Genomic DNA, 17,945 nt, shown 5'->3' with positions numbered 1-17,945 from the left:
TTTTGATCCGCCCGGACTAGTGAATCTCAACCCAGCAGCAGCGGTAATGTTTGCACGTCCTCTCCCGTTAATACAGCAGGTAACTAATCAACTAACATTGCATATTATGTTAGTGCGATTAGCCTTAAGGCCAAACCTGCTATTACTGTGCATTGCATTTAGATGGCCATGACGAGAGAGACAGACAGAGTCTGGCTGGCTCAGATGCTGGCAGTTCTCGCTGCAGTCTACCGGTAGCTTGTCCTTTCACAGAGTGTGTGCAGGCATCCTCCACCCCGTCTGAGAGCGTGTTCTCCACAGCTGGAGAGACCATAAGTCCAGAAAAATAACGTATCCTTCCTGAAAAAAGCAGATACAGTATGCTTATATTTCTGCAAAAGAATTGTTAATTCTCCATAGTTGATGGTTGCAGAATTGCACAGTGCACAGTTCCATTGGACTTGAGTTGATTGTATTTGTTGCTGGCTGATGTAGTTTTATTTTTGAGTGCTCAGCTCATATATACTTTTAAAAAGGAGAGTGTAAATGTTACTGGACATTCTTGTGTAATTGCCACAGAATAATTTATGTTATACTTTGTTATTGCTACAGAAGAATATTTATTTTATTATTATTTTACATTTGCAAATTTTTTTCTAGGGACCCCGTGGCACCCCATCGAGGAGCCGTAGGCTGTGGATCTCTTAAGATCTCACTGTTGGGTTTGTAAGGTCATGCTACTCCTAAATTTCTATCTTGTTCAAAGATAAGATATAAAACAAAGTTCTAAGCTAATCGACCTGTGTGTTCTCCTTTTTTAAAAATAAGAATCGATAGGAGAATCAATAAAGAATCGAATTGTTAAAGAGAATCGAAAATAGAATCGGAATCGTGAAAATCTTATCAATTCCCATCCCTATTTATCCGTGTGCTTAAATGTCTCCAATCAGAAATCCACCACTAGCCAGGGCTGATCTTGATAAATTATTGGGAAACAAAAAACAGTACACTTTGTTATTTTCCATCCATCCATTCTCTTCCACGTATCCCAGATCTGGTCGAGGGCAGCAGCTTGAACAGAGATGCCCAGACTTCCCTCTCCCCGGCCACTTCTTCTAGCTCTTCCGGGGGAATCCTGAGGCGTTCCCAGGCCAGCCGAGAGACATTGTCCCTCCAGCATATCCTGGGTCTTACCCGGGGCCTCCTCCCGGTTGGACATGCCCGGAACACCTCACCAGAGAGTCATCCTGATCAGATGCCCGAGCCAACTCATCTGACTCCTCTCAATGCAGAGGAGCAGCGGCTCTACTCTGAGCCCCTCCTGGATGACTGAGCTTCTCACCCTATCTTTAAGGGAAAGCACAGACACCCTGCGGAGGAAACTCATTTCAGCCACTTGTATTCGCGATCTCGTTCTTTCGGTCACAACCCATAGCTCATGACCATAGGGGAGGGTAGGAACGCAGATCGACTGGTAAATTGAGCTTTGCCTTTCAGCTCAGCTCCTTTTTCACCACGACAGACCGATGCAGAGCCAGCATCACTGCGGAAGCTGCATCGATGCGCCTGATGATCTCACGCCCATTCTTCCCTCACAAGACCCTGAGATACTTGAACTTCTCCACTTGGGGCAGGATCTCGCTCCCAACCCTGCCCTTTGTTATTTTTCCCTGATAACCACTTGCGACCCACATTCACTGTTCAGTAAAATGCTGTAGTAAAATGTATGGAATTCCCTTCCTTCATTATCAAGAGGTAAGTTGAAATCACATATTCGAGTTGGCTTTTTGGTACGATCCTTGTTCACTCTGGGCTCCCATCCAACTTCCGGGAGTTCTTGAACCCAACACCGTCGATAATATCACCAAGATGAACGGACATATGAAGACAATTATCTAATGAAGCCAGGGGATAGTGCAATCAGTGCAAAGGTGCTTTTATTAAAAAACAGCAAACAAACAGTTAGTGCAATGCTCCACAGTTCTAGTAAATAAATCCATAAAAAAATAAAGCCTTTAAAAATCTGAGGTTAAAATCAGAAGTTAAAAGGCAGCCTCTCTAATCCCGATCTCAGCACACCTCCAGCTCTTATTCTCCCCTGCTCACCCATTGCTTGTGTAGCTGGCGGAGACCCAACAGCCACGAACTCCTTTCGGCCGACCTAAGTCTTGGCTGTCTTAAGGACATCACGGCCAGACCGTCTGAGGTCGGCTCTCCTCCCTTCGTGCTCCCGTAGTCGCCCCTCAGATCCATCGGAGGACACCTGACCTGCTCACCCTACTCCACACGATCATTGCATGACCCCAGCTTATTCTGTTTCCTCCTTCCAGGTGGCCAGATCAACACTTTAAAACCGACATTCATTGCCTTTAACCTCCTGATTTTGTCTTTTCCTAGATACCTCCTGATTTCTCGATCCATCTATCCCCTTTTGCTGGTGTAGACCCGTATATATAGCCTACACCTGCGTCTCCGAGGGCACAGTGCCTTAATTAAACGCCTCAGGAAGCCAATGCAGCAATCGCGAACAATCGCACCCATAAGTGCAGGTATGACTCGCTCCAGCTACTTCAATTAACTCCCCGCGGCCGTGCAATCGCGCCCATGGAGAGTGACACAGCTTTACGGATTTAAAACATAGCCCTTTTTTTTTTGTTTGTTTTTTTTTGAAGCTGCAGACCCGCTATACCACACTTTTCCTTAACTAAGAAGACTCTTAACTTGCCACAGATATTTATTGGCCATGTCCCGGGATCGTCATTAATATTATCTTCATTCATTTTAATTGTTTTTTCCATTTAGAGTAAAATTTTCTCTGTTCGAACTTCAATGTCTTCTTCATCAGACTCTGAATCAGGTCCAGACCGGGCCGGGAGGGCAGTTCACTTTTCCTTTTCATTTTTATTGGATTTTGTTAAATTTTAATAAACCACCTTTCTGAACTTCTACCATTTGTTTTCTTTTTCGGCTTTCTTTCTTTTCTGTGCTCCTCTTTCATATTTTCTATTTCTGTCTCAATCTCGACTGGGACCGGCATTCATTTTTTAATGTCTTTTTATGAGTTTTCATTAATCTGTGGATTATAAAACGAAGAAAGAACTAATAAGACCAGCGCTTCCAAACTTTATTATAATAAAAGACTTACCGTTCATTTACTGCAGCTTTTTACCTGATTTAAGAATTTATGAACATTCGTTTGAGCGTTGAAAGAGCATATATTAAAAATTAAATGTGACTTCTCGGTTACATTATGAGGAAAGATATCACTCACAACACTAGAAAATGTATCAGATATCACGATAAATCTTAAAACATTTATAAACTTACACTTACTATTCTATGACTTTTAAAACATTTGAAAACAAATATTCGTATTATCTGTACATTTGAGAGAACAAAATTTATAAAACTATTAGATGTAAGTTCAAACAAATGACTAAAAACTAAACAGATTGCTTACATGGCCGCAGCGACAGACTTCACTTCCTTGGATTCAGCTCGTCTATCACATTTTGTTCAGATTGTCGTCATTTCTATTCAGCCGCACATATAAAGTACTAATTGTGAAAAGATTGTGGGTTCGCTTCCTGTGTGGATAGTGCTTTGAGTACTAAGAAAAGCGCTATATAAATGTAATGAATTATTATTATTATGACAGCGACGGCGTGACGACTACTAAGCTGAACGGCTGTATTGGGGTGTGTGTTGTGATTCAGCTGGTGTTGTTGTGGAATTTTGTCTGTTTCACTCTGTGCTCTGTTTGCTCTTAGCTCCTCTCTCATTTCAGATTGGTTAAGTAATATCATTTTTAATCTAAAGGACCATGCCACTGTTCTTTTAAAGTTGCATCCATAAGAAGAAGTACTCTATCAGTTGATTAACTCTATCTACCCTTTCATTAGCCACAACTGAATTAACCAGGACACTTCTCTTTATCTCAGGGTCTGTTGTAGTAAGGTCTGCCAGGGGATCTCGACATTCTGCCCTTCATTGGTTGGTTTGGTATGAAAGTCGGGCCCAAACAGTCAAACCTTGTTCAGCATAAACACATCCACATTTTGGCCATTAGATGCATAATCAGCAGGAATGATTTGAGAGCTCACATACTTCCATTAAGACACCTTTGATGTTTCTAGAATAGCTGATACCTTATTAGCCACAAATGTGCAGAATCTTGTTGTCTCATTGTTAATATATTTAGTTACTGTCTGTCCAAAACACAGAATGTTGTAATGGCAGCTGTAGTTCGTTCCTTAGCATTCTGTCCATGCGTACTGCTAAAGTTGATGCTGTTAATTCTAATCATGGGATGGTTATGGGCTTGACTGGCCCAACTCTAGCGTTTTCACTGACAAAGTAGTTTGCTACAGTTCTGTTGAAGTAGACATGTGACTGTGTCATACACTACGTGACTAGCACCAGAGAAATGATGCAACGGAGCAGAAACCACTTGACCAAAGCATGCTGGCTTGAAACATCCATCGAGTCCAAATTTACCTAACAGACGGAGATCTTACATCCATCTGGACCACTGCTGAGCGAGGTGTACTGGCACAGTGTCATCCCACCCTATTCTCCACCCACACAACTCTTGTAAAATGCTTCTTGTAGACAAAATCACTAGTGCTATGAATCCCAGTGGGTCGCATACAGAGCTCACCATGGACAGTAAACTTCTGCTTAGAGATTTGGTATTGATGTCTACTCTAAACTTGAAGCAGTTGGACTGGATACACGCCTGTACCCCTTGTCACTACCCGATCTGCGGTGCCTACCCGATTTGCGCGCGCATGCACACACATGCGCAGAACTTTACTATTATGACCGTACCCAATCTGCATGTTTTTACTTTGCGACATGAGTCCCCATCCAATTTGTCTCGCGCACGTGCTCTCTGCTTGATTAAAATTCATTTCACGACGCTGCCTGATTTGTTTTGCGCATGTCTAATGTTTTACGACACACGTCACTTGTCAGGTTTGACTTGTACTTGCGAGTCCTTTTTGTGTTGTCGTTTATCTCCGTCTGTAAGTGGACTTGTTACTGGAAAAGATGGCAACTTTTGAATTTTATAACGTCTTGGAAGATGTGTCGCCTGAAAAATTTAACTCCAGTCGAATGAAGAGGAAGCGAAATGAAATGCGACGTGTGTCTGTGAACTTTATAATGGCCATCTACAGCTTTTTGTAAGTACATCACTTTTAGTTAAACCACTTTGTAATCTCGTGGTTTAATCGTAAAAATCACAGCATTTTCCGTGTTTGGGTTAATGGATTAATAGATGTATGTCATTTATTTCGAAACACCCTATTATCATTTGGTGATGTGTTTCTTTTAACATTTGTCCACATTTTTTATATTAAAGAGTGAACGGCGTGCTAATGATTAAGCAAAACAATGTAATCGAGGTGTCGAATTAGGAATAGAATTAGGAGCGCAGGACTGACACTCGACCGGTGTAAAGTGTGCCCTCCAAAGCCATCGGTATTTTTTTATTATGTTGATATCAGATTACATCAATGCAATAGTTTTTCCATAATAACGTTAACAAATTATAATGATGAAGGCTAAATTACATACAAGAGTAGCAACAACTAAGTTATTACAAGAAAGCAGGATGCAGATAATAGCATTACAAATTGTGAATGGATTTATTTAACTTTATTTAGTAGAAAAACATTCCATGGTTGAAAACAGGCAATTTTAAAATTTATATCCAAAGCCATCAGAGAAGTGTGGTGTGCGTCTGATGTGGCACAGTGACAGGCTGGGCACCTGCTGTTGTCACGTGTTATAAGCTTATAGAAGTACACATACATACATTAACTGAATATAATGGAGGAGCCTTGCTCCTTAGAAATAACTTATTTCTTATTGCTGCAGTTAGAAGAACAATGCCCCTTTATTGTATTTTTTTTTCTTGACCCTACAGGATGCCCGGTGGTAACCAGACTTCCTTGTGGCTGAACAGATGCCAGTGTACCCGAATTCTGAGACACAACTGGATGTTTTTTTCTTCTGCTTTTAAGATTTCCAATTCAAGATGATGTGCAGTTCATGTTAGATTTGCTATTTCTACAGGTAAGACAACTGAGGCTTCCAGTTTCAGAAGTAATTTGTGCACAATTCCTACAAAGCCTCCCCATATTTATTATTTGATCTGTAATATTTTGCTGCCTTGAATACTGTACTGTATGTCTGCTCACTCTGTCCAGTAACTAACACGGCTTTTTAATTTTAGACAGAAAGCCTCAGAGTGTGAATCCTCACAAACACAGAGACTGAGGAGCATCAGTACCAGCAGTCACTGAACAGGGAGATTGCTCTGTTTTGAAAAATAACATTTATGTTCTTAAGTTACTGTGCTTTGTTGTTGGATTTTGAAAGAACCGAAACTTAATTTTAAATTAATACAAAACTAAGGCAGGAGTGAAAAACAAAGATGTTTTCATGTAAGTACTGACACCTGAGCACATCACATGAGAAGTTCAGATATGCAGAGATTATAACACAATGTCTACTGTACGCGTAATGTAAAAGGAAAAAAATGATGTTACATACAATGACAGTTAAGTTGGGGTTCTTTCAAAATCCAACAAAAAACCACAGTAATTAAAAAATATATTATTAGTTAGACTTTACTCTAAGCAGACCTTTATCTATTGTGATGGTTTACTTTGGTAATAATTGATCTACAGGTGAACCAAGAAAGGAGGCAGAATAAGAAGTAAGAGTACACTTTATTAATGTTTGAACTCCCTGAGTGAATATCTACTGTGTTTCTGTTTTTAACAGTTACAGTGAAGTCAGTGAAGTAGAAGAGTCCGGTCGTGTTATGGGGCAGCAGTTAAGAAGAAGGACAGAGAGATGTGTGCATGTTGAAGTAGCGGCTGCCCTCCTGCCCGGCACTTCTAGAATCCTCCATCTCAATCTCTGCTCTGATCTGCTGTGCCTTTGCCAAGTGATCACGAGGTGTTGGCCTTTTTGTCTCGGTCTCATTACACTGGCTGTCTGTCTCACTTAGAATTGGTTTTAAGGTTCTATTAAATAATTAGAAGGCTTTGAGTATTTTACACCCTACCTGTTTTTGAGTGTCTGCTCCCAACATTCTTTCTAAAACGTTGCTTTGCTTTTTATTCCAAGATCAACCATAAAAACTGGCAGCTTTCTGTATTCTGGAATGCTTTGCCAACAGAGAAGTGCCAGGCTACAAATGTCAACCATTTCAAAAAACTTCAACAAGCCCACTTTTCTAATTTGGCTTTTTCTTAATTACCTGCATTGGCTGTAATAGTTTAGAAATGGTACTGTGTACAGTTTGTAAGCTCTGCGGTTTTTCTCTGTTGTTTTTTTTCTGGTTTATTGCAATGGTGCCTCCCTGCATCTCCACCGTCTGTTACATCAAATCCAACTGTCTGTGATAGAAGAAAAGTTCACAAGACGTCCTGAAATGGAATTGTGATTGGACTGAGACGGCCACAATTATGTATGCTGGGATGTGCAGAGGGGGCTGTGTGGGCTTTGGCTTGGGACCCCCAGAGGTTTATTATCTCCAGTATCCTTGAAGGCTGCAAGTTTGTCTTTGTCCCGCCATTTGACCAGGCAGTGTATTTATTACAAAGGACAAGGACCCTCCATTTGCTTCTTATTTACTTTTATAATGTCTTCAATTTTCTTTGTAACTGTATATTTTTGTAGAGCAATTTGAGCAACACTTGTAAGCAAAGGTGATATAAAAATATTATTAGTGAACAAACTTTAAGGACAGATCAGGAAAATGTCAGTTTAAATAGAACACATTTTTTATGGAATATTGCTGGATAACAACTCTTTGACTCTGAGTAGCATCTTGTTCATAAAGCTAAAATAGCATTTTCCTTTTTTGACAAATTTAATGATTCACTTTTATTGTGTTCAAAACCTTGGCTAACATTTTTTTTTAAATACTAAGGTAAAAATCTGTAAATATATTTGTGTTCTCCTTCCCTAATAGTTTTAACACCTCCCCTTGTTGGCCATTTTCATTGTAGTTGTGTTCTAGTTAAATGCATTTACCATTTATAATTCTTTATGATCACTAAATTTTCTACTAATAATATATATATATATACATATAAATATGGGTGTGTATAATTTTTTTTTGAGAAACATTGTTCACACATCTTTTATTTTTAAACATACCGTTTATTTCTTCAATAAAAAATGTATGAATAAGTGTATTGTATTTCCTTTTTTTAAAGTTATAAAAATGAACTGGCTCAGTATCAATATGGGTGAATAAAACCACTGACATGAGACACAAACAGCGGTGTGTTACGTTGAATAAACTTGTAAGAAAGAATATCACTGCCCTCTGTCCACATGGTGTTCATCATAAACTGAACTATTTCATGCTGTTTAAATTCTGCTCAGTTACTGGAGAATATTTTATTTTACAGCTGTTAAATTCAGTTCAGTTTTATTATATTAATAGGTAAGTTGGTTTCTCAGGGTGTTTTACAGAGACGCCTTGAAATAACATTAAAAACACATCACTAAGAACAAACGTATTACAAAAATGAACAATAGCAGCAAGCACTTACTGTAAAAAAAAAATAGATCAAATAGATTGATTCAAGTGATAACTGCGCACTTCCTTAATTTTAGTCTGTGGGTATAAAGTTAAACTTCTTTGTAAGATTAATAGCCATTGGAATAAATGTGGATTTGAACCGGTGGCTTTATGCTCATCATTTCTTCAGCATCTGACCTGATTGGACAACTGAGAACGAATTAAAGAATTTTAACAAGTGGACAGTAACAGTTAATACTAAAGGGGACAGTCCGCACAATGCCATGCAACACAGTGTTAATTCTTTTCTTTTTTTGAAAAAGGACCATACATTTCTATAAAACAGGTACGCCTTAAGACAAATGGCAATTTTATTAATAATAATTGATGTCTAAAGATATTTTTAAAAAAACGCAATTTGCAAGAGGGAAACTACAACAATAGATCAAAACGGGAAGGAAACTTTATATGATTTATTACATGAGTGGGGAAATAAAACACTACATACTTTATATAACATATATATATATATATATATGTATATGTGTATATATATATTGTCGAGGATGCCAGGGGCCACGACCCGGCCGGGATGCCTTGAATGACCGGAAGTGGGCGTGTGCCCATCTGGGATCACGTGGGGGCCGCCTTCCTGGTTGCTTTGGGGGCCACGGGTTCAGGGCATGGAAGCCCCACCCTGTAGAGGCCCATTGTCACCGCCAGGAGGCGCCCCAATGCCTTGGGGACTTGTGACCTCAGCACTTCCGCCACACTAGGAAGTGCTGGGGGGAAGAATTAGATGGACACCCGGAGAGCTGCCGGGAGAGCAGCCGGCATTTCCGCCACGCTGGGGCGTGGCCAAGAGGGGAATGCCGGGAACCACCTGGAGCTCATCCGGGAGTGTATAAAATGGGCCGTCTCACTTCATTCAAGGCTGGAGTCGGGTGGAAGAAGGACAAGGCACGAGAGAGGTGTGGAGGTGTGGAGGTGGCCCGAAGAAAGGCATTGTGAGGCCAGGACTGAGTATTGGGGTGTGTGCACTAATTTGAACTGGGTCTGAGTGACCAATAATTGTAAATAATTATGTAAATAAACGTGTGGTGGTATTTAACAACATGTCCGCCTGTCTGTGTCCGGGTCAAGTCCACAATATATATATATATATATATATATATATTGTGACGGACAGCCGGGTCCCATGCCCGATCGGGACGCCTCTGATGCATACGTCCCGGGGGAGCCATCATGGACTTTGCAATACCTCCCCCGGGGCGCTTGGGGCAGTCTCCCTGGCAGTGGATTCCTCCTCAATCTCCCCCGTGGCTCCATGGGACATGGAGTCCACCACAACAGCCCGGTTGGGAGATGGGGTGGCCGCTAGGGGGTGTTGCAGAGATCCAGCCACCACACTGGACGGTTTATCAGCCCCACCCGGAGGTGCAATTAAGACCAGCTGGTCAGGCACCTGGATCACTCCCGGGTGGGGCATAAAAGGGCCCCAGCAATCGAGGCCAGAATCGGGAGGAAGAGGACGAGGTTGCCTGGGAGGAGTGGTGGAGCAGGAAAGTGTGGGTTTGTGTTTGGCTTCTTTGTGTTTGTGCTTTGGACTGTGTTTGGGCTGTGTGGCACGGGGATGACGTGTCACACAGCTGAAGAAAAATAAATATTTGTGAGTGTGAACACATGCCTCTGCCTATTCTATGCGGGTCGGGGCTATAAAGCGCCTTGTTTACTATATATATATATATATATATATATATATAATATTATTTTGCAGGATGAATATTTTCATTATGGTCAACTAATGTGAAAGTAAAATGAATATACCGTAAAGTCAAGTTGTACTACATGCACAGTTCCGATTGGGCCGTGCCGTAAAGTGGATTTTTTTGTTTTTAATGTTTTTTTCATTAAGCGCATGCGGTGTGTGTCACTACCTGGATCCCGTTGCCGGCCCGATTTGCGTGTGCGTGCGTATCGAAAGGCTAGATCATCACACTCTTTACAGTGCTGCCCAATCTGTTTAACGCATGTGTGAACACTTTATGGCATGTTAGGCTTCCAATACGCCTGCACACACAAATCAAGTAGCCACACAGATCGGGTAGCGACACCCCTAGTGCTCTTTCAGTAGGAAGTAAAACTCGATCGAGGTCAATGCCTGTTATTTCCTTTGCCCAATCATCTTCAGTGATGTTTTCCAACACAACTTGAGTGTTGCTATCCCACCTTGAAATCTTAAGGCCTCCTGTCTAACAGAGGCAGCTTTCAGATTGTGATACAGAGACACACTTTGTCCAGCTGATTCGACTGACTTTTATAGAAAAGTATATTCTTAAAGTTGATGATCTGCATATATTCAAAGAGAATCAGGAGCATATATGAAAATAAGCCTTATATCCTGGTGCACGTTAGTATAGTCTTAGACTATGAAGGAGTTCATTAAGAAAGGCCACAACTGATTTTAGCATAAAAGACCAGCCTGCCTGTCCTTTAACTTGCTTTGTTTTGAATTTCTGTGAATCGAGGATGTTGTGTTCTTTGAAAGAGGTGAGTTGACGAGCAGCGAGATTTTGTTTTAGGAACACAAGTGCTGGGCCTTCTGCCTGACATACTGTAGATTAAGCAAGTTTCTGTAAGCATTCATTGCTTAATTATGGGAACACTACAGGCAAGCTTTCATATTAGTGTGTGTATAAATATCTCTATATATATGGTGGCAGACGGCCAGGACCTATGCCAGGCGGGGACACCCCTTTGACACTGGATCTGGGGTCAGCCATGGGATGCACACTACGTCCCCCGGAACGCTTGCTGGCAGACCCCTGGGTTACATCGGGGCCACAATTGTGTAACACCAGAGCTCATCCCAGTTGGGCTTCATGACCACCGCCAGGGTGACATGCATGGCTTCCTGAGCCTGTCTGGGCAGCAATACAGTCACACCCGGGAGTGCAGCCTTAATTAGGTTAATTATCACCTGAAGCACTTCTAGGTGGGCTATAAAAAGAGCCTGCAGCCACTACTTGGGGCACCAGAGTCGAGAGGAGGAGAACAAAGCTGCCTAGGAGGAGTGGAGGAGAAAGACAAGTGACATTTGTGGTGTTTTTCTTTTGTGTGTGTTGTGGGGACTGTGTAGTGCCTGTGGGACACGAGGAAGACATGCCTCGAGCTGAAGACAAAAATAAAATCTTTTTGTTCATTTTAATACGTGCCTCCGCTGTCAGTCTGTGTTGGGTTGATGCCAAGAGAGCGCTTTTCCCACAATACATAAAATCTGACGTCTGTCTGTATGTGTATCCACTTTTCAGGAGAGAACTACTTAATGGATTTAGATCGGGTTTTTTTTTCCATAATTTGCTTCAACATTCCTGTTGTGACGTCTCTCATTGCACTAAGTATCATAGTTCACTTGCCGTACCAATTTATTTGTGCGAATCCGAGGGGAGAGATGTGGGACCCTCCCCACTCACATGCCAGCCTCTGAGCTTGCCTTACCTCCGCTTAGCTAGCGAACGAGAGATCTACTTAACGGATTTAGATCTGGCTTTTTTCTATAATTTGCTTGAACATTCTGGTTAATTTTGTGACTTGTCTCATGGCCCTAAGAATCATAGTTCACTTGTAGGAGGGATATATTCCGCTAATCTGAGACAGAGGCTGTGGGTCGACGGTGGGGGGAAACGTGACGTCAGCAGTGGGGAGCCAGGCAGGGCCCTCCTCACTCACGTGCCAGCCTCTGTTCGAATCTCTTTTCCTCTGGTCACGTTTTGGAGCATACCTTACCTCCGCTTAGCTAGCAATACCTGTTTGATTTTTAAAGTTTGTCCTATTTCACTGCTACGTTCATATATATATATGTACGTTAAAGAAGCATTTAAGTTTATATGTTGTGCATGTTTATGAATAATAGTAAAGTTACAGAAGTGTATACTAAACCAGTTTTAAACTATGTAAGTATTAATTGTTATGGGCCTGTGCTTTTATTTCAAGTAGTCAAGAGGCACCACGCGAAGCTGTCCACAGCTTAGTCCTTATCAGTGAAGCTGCACACTGCCACCTAACTGGCATGACTATCCATTATGTCAGCCATAAGAGATGCTGGTGCAATGAGTAAACATTAACTGAATTATTAATTAAGAAGTCCAGTTTTCACAGGTGGGTTCTATGGAGTCCAAAATTAGTGGTGAGAACTAATTAACTAAAGGCCGTCAATCTTTAACAGCTCAGGATCAGGGAGGAGTGATAAGGTGACACTGACCTCAAAGAGGAAAATACGTCTTTTGAGTCAAAGAGATTTTAATGAAGAAACAGATAGTGAAGGATAAATTGTTATGAGAAAGTCTATGATGGCAGGATATTTTTATGAGAAAGTCGGCAACATCTGGTGATTGTTATGAGAAAAGGTGCTGAGCGAGGTCATCATCATGAGAAACCTTGGAAAGCAGATGATGGGAATCTGTGTGAAGGGGGGATATTTTGTGATGAGAATTGTAATAAATCTGAAGCTCACTGAATGTTTAGGTCTCAAGTCATCTGAGCTGAGTTTGTATGTGCGCCGTACAATAAAGTCTGATTCTGCTGCCTGTCCCGAGACCCCAAGTGCCTTCTTTTGGGCTGAGGGTACCCGAGCTGCCTGATCTGCTTCAACACTTTATGCAGACATCAACAAAACAATTGTGCAAAACTGTGTCTACTAGTGTAGCATCAAATAAATACCTACTGTCCTTGGCACATTGTATGAGAGCATAATTAGCACAGCTTGGTGAGGAGGTGGCACCAAACAATGGCACTTGCATTCCTTTAAGGCAACTATCTGACCACCATAAGAATCGGAGTAAATCAGCATCCTCTGAAGGAGCACAAACCTAGAGGAAAATGGCTATCACATCAGCCATTAATGCCATAGATTATTGGTGGAATCTCATAATGACACCAATCAGTGTGCTAGTAAGGTCTGGCCTCTGAAGAAGCTGCTCATTTAGTGTGGTCCTTTGAAAAGAAGCTGCACAATTGAATACCACACACTCCTTGTGTTCTTGGGCTGGTATACCCCATGATGCAGAATGCACCACACATTTCCATCTCTGCGACTGCGATCTTTATTTGGATCTTTATACTGCATAACCTTTAATGGCTATAAAATGTCATGTATTTGCTGGAACCACAACTGAGGCAGAGCAGAGTCTTTTTGTCCACAAAGATCTTCAGCCTTCTCAGCACAGAAGAGGGTGCAGATGATAGATAGATAGATAGATAGATAGATAGATAGATAGATAGATAGATAGATAGATAGATAGATAGATAGATAGATACTTTATTAATCCCAAGGGGAAATTCACATAATCCAGCAGCAGTATACTAATAAAAAAAAAGTAATAAAATGCATGTAAAAAAAGCAGACAATAACTTTGAGTAATGTTAGTGTTTACACCCAAACCTCCACCCCCCGGGTGGAATTGAAGAGTCGCATAGTGTGGGGGAGGAACGATCTCCTCAGTCTATCAGTGGAGCAAAACAGTGACAAAAGTCTGTCACTGAAGCTACTCCTCTGTCTGGAGATGACACTGTTCAGTGGATGCAGTGGATTCTTCATGATTGACAGGAGTTTGCTTAATGCCCATCGCTCTGCTAAAGATGTTAAACTGTCCAGCTTTATTCCTACAATAGAGCCTGCCTTTTTAACAAGTTTGTCCAGGTGTGAGACGTCCTTCTTCTTTATGCTGCCTCCCCAGCACACCACCGCGTAGAAGAGGACACTTGCCACAACCGTCTGGTAGAACATCTGCAGCATCTTATTGCAGATGTTGAAGGACGCCAACCTTCTGAGAAAGTATAGTCGGCTCTGACCTTTCTTAAACAGAGCATCAGTATTGGCAGTCCAGTCCAACTTGTCATCCTGCTGCACTCCCAGATATTTATAGGTCTGCACCCTCTGCACACATTCTCCTCTGATGATCACGGGGTCCATGAGGGGCCTGGGCCTCCTAAAATCCACTACCAGTTCCTTGGTCTTGCTGGTGTTCAGGTGTAAGTGGTTTGAGTCACACCATTTAACAAAGTCTTTGATTAGCTTCCTGTACTCCTCCTCCTGCCCACTCCTGATGCAACCCACAATAGCAGTGTCATCAGAGAACTTTTGCATGTGGCAGGACTCCGAATCGTATTGGAAGTCTGATGTATATAGGCTGAATAGGACCGGAGAAAGCACAGTCCCCTGCGGCACTCCTGTGTTGCTGACCACAATGTCAGACCTGCAGTTCCAGAGACGCACATACTGAGGTCTGTCTTTAAGATAGTCCATGATCCATGCTACCAGGTATGAATCTACTCCCATCTCTGTCAGCTTGTCCCTAAGGAGCAGAGGTTGGATGGTGTTAAAGGCGCTAGAGAAGTCCAAAAACATAATTCTAACAGCACCACTGCCTCTGTCCAAGTGGGTGAGGGATTGGTGTAGCATATACATGATGACATCCTCCGCTCCCACCTTCTCCTGGTATGCGAACTGCAGAGGGTCAAGGGCGTGGCAGACCTGTGGCCTCAGGTGGTGAAGCAGCAGCCGCTCCATGGTCTTCATCACATGTGACGTCAGAGCAACAGGCCGGAAGTCATTCAGCTCACTAGGACGTGACACCTTTGGGACTGGGGTGACACTTTTTCCAAAGTCTCGGGACTTTACCCTGTTCCAGGCTCAGGTTGAAGATGCGCTGTAGAGGACTCCCCAGTTCCAGTGCACAGGCCTTCAGCAGTCGTGGTGATACACCATCTGGACCCGCTGCTTTGCTGGCACGAAGTCTCCTCAGCTCTCTGCTCAACTGCGCTGCTGTAATTGTAATTGTGATTGGGGATGTCTCTCCTATGCTGGTATCAGCAGAAGGATGGTTGGAGGATGCAGTACTGTAGTTGGGAGTGGGTTAGGGTGTTCAAACCTATTAAAGAAGTTGTTCATTTGGTTTGCTCTCTCCATGTCTCTCTCGATGGTGGCACCCGCTTCGAGCTGCAGCCAGTGATGGTCTTCATCCCATCCCACACTTCCTTCATGCTGTTATTCTGCAACCTCTGCTCCAGCTTTCTCCTGTACTGCTCCTTCGCCGCCCTTAGCTGGACTCGGAGTTCCTTCTGCACTCGCTTGAGCTCATGGTGATTACCACCTTTAAAAGTCCTTTTCTTCTGATTCAAAAGGCCCTTGATGTCACTTGTAATCCATGGCTTGTTGTTAGCATAGCAGCGTACTGTTCTTACTGGAACTACAATGTCCATACAGAAGTTGATGTAATCATTTGTGCAGTCAACAGCCTCTTCAAAGTTCTCACTATGTGACCCTTGCAGTATATCCCAGTCTGTAGTTCCAAAGCAGCCTCTCAGAGCCTGCTCTGCCTCAGGGGACCACTTCCTGAATGATCGTGTGGTTGTAGGTAGCGCCTTCACTCTTGGTTTGTAGATGGACATCATGTCTCCTTCAAGGCTGCTGACCTTAGAAATCAAACTCTCTGCTCCATTCTGATGTCTCACAGCTTTTCCACTGTTTCACTTCTCTATTCAATTTATTGTCCCCGTCTGTCCTATTTGACTCTCCCCTTCTGTCCCCAATCTCACCTGTCTCTCTGACCATCTTTCTCTTTGTAGTTCTTCTTTTTGAACCCTTGTTTGTCTCTCTGTCTCTTCTCCTCTATCACACTCACTGTCAGTTCTACTCTTATTTATTATTATGTGTTTGGTGTCCTCCATCCCTCCATTTTCTGAACCCACTCAGTCCAGTTCAAGGTTAACATCGGGTTCAATGCGTGAGATCCAACCCTGGGTGTGCCGCCAGTCCCTCACACTTTCTTCACCAGCAGGCCTGAGTTCTTTTCATCTTTTTCTTTTGCTCTCATTTCTTTTTAAATGGCTCACTTGTTCAGGACACTGCTCTCTAAAGACGACATGAATGGAGGACACAGCAAGGTGACAATTAGGGAATGACAAAGAATACAAAGAGACCTGAGCCTTGTGTGTGTTAGATTGTCACAGAACTCCAAATCAGCACATGGTAGAGTTTGGTCAGTCACAAAGAGAAGATGACATGAATTGTGTGCAAATGAGGCAGTGAACAAGGAGAGAAGCAGACACAGGTTGAAACAACACCACATGATGTTGAGGAGCAGTAGGTTTATGAGGTTTCTCCTCAGAGGACCATCAGCTTGAACTGTGATGGCCCAGTGCCTGACCAGAATTTGTCACCAATGCCAGGATTGGCCTCACTCTCCATCACCCTGCAACTAGACTGTCCACCCATGTTTGCTCCTGCTGCTCCCCTTGGTGGGCTTTGTGACCCCCACTGGTTTCAGATGACAATTCTCACTGTGGTCCTCTGGCCACTTTCTTGTCTAAACTTGTGGAGTTTACTGACAAGTTCAGGGTGACAGGGTGAAGAAGCACAAGTGAGTTTAAAGAAGAAGCACACAGGCTGAGAAGAAGACATGGAGAGTTTATTTAATATGTAGGAGGGCTGAGGAGATTATAAAAGAATAAAGAGAAGAATTCAGAGAGAGTGGACAGGGGGCACCATCACTAGGGTTCAGCATGTTCAGTCTTCTTCTGTGTGGATATCCACCTGCCGTCCAGTCCTGTTCAGTTCCTCCTGTAGTGACCTCAGGTTCTTCTTCTCACTCTCAGTGATCTCATTACGCCACAGCCTGTGAAGGACACAAGTGTGAGTTACAAACATAAGAGGACCCCATCTCACAAACTGTACTTTCACAGTGACACACCCACTCAGATCAACTTCCCAAAATTCTCCTCAGTGTCCCTAAGTCACATGACATGTGTGTCACCCTGCCAGTCACTCAGTTCACTGTCCAGTCAGGTCACCGTCCTCTGAAGGCCATTTGGTTTCATCTCTTCTCAGTGAAGGTGTTCTAGTCAGGCTGGGGTCCTCCGTGGCTCCTACTGACAGTTTTATTTTTTTGTTCTCCTACATTGTTTTTTTTAACATTGTTCTGTTCATTTATTATTTATTTAATTCTGTATTATCTTTTATTTTTATTCTATTTAGTTATTATTCAGTATCTGTGTGTGTGTCTTGCAGTTCTCTCACATTCCTTGTATTTTGTGGTTTGATCCCGAGACCACCTGCCCCCCAACTCTAAAGGCTGCGGTTCATTTGACTGCGCTCTGGTGATTGGTGGTCTTTGTGAGTATTTTCCTCTTTTGTTTTTAATTCTGATTGTTGTCTTTGAACCTTTGGCTCTTGAGTTCAGATTCTCTTACAGTTTGTGCTTTTTGAATGTTGTTATCTTTGGATTGCTTTTGGCAGCCCCTTTGCCTCTTTTGTTAATAAACCTCGTCTTTTATGAAGACCACTTGTGGACTTGTCTCTGCTCCAGCTGGAGTTTTCATGGTTCTCCCTCTGGTCAGACTCACTTCACGCCTCTGA

This window comes from Polypterus senegalus, chromosome 8, assembly GCF_016835505.1.
Source record: "Polypterus senegalus isolate Bchr_013 chromosome 8, ASM1683550v1, whole genome shotgun sequence".
Taxonomy (NCBI): domain Eukaryota; kingdom Metazoa; phylum Chordata; class Cladistia; order Polypteriformes; family Polypteridae; genus Polypterus; species Polypterus senegalus.
This window is presented reverse-complemented; position numbering follows the sequence as displayed.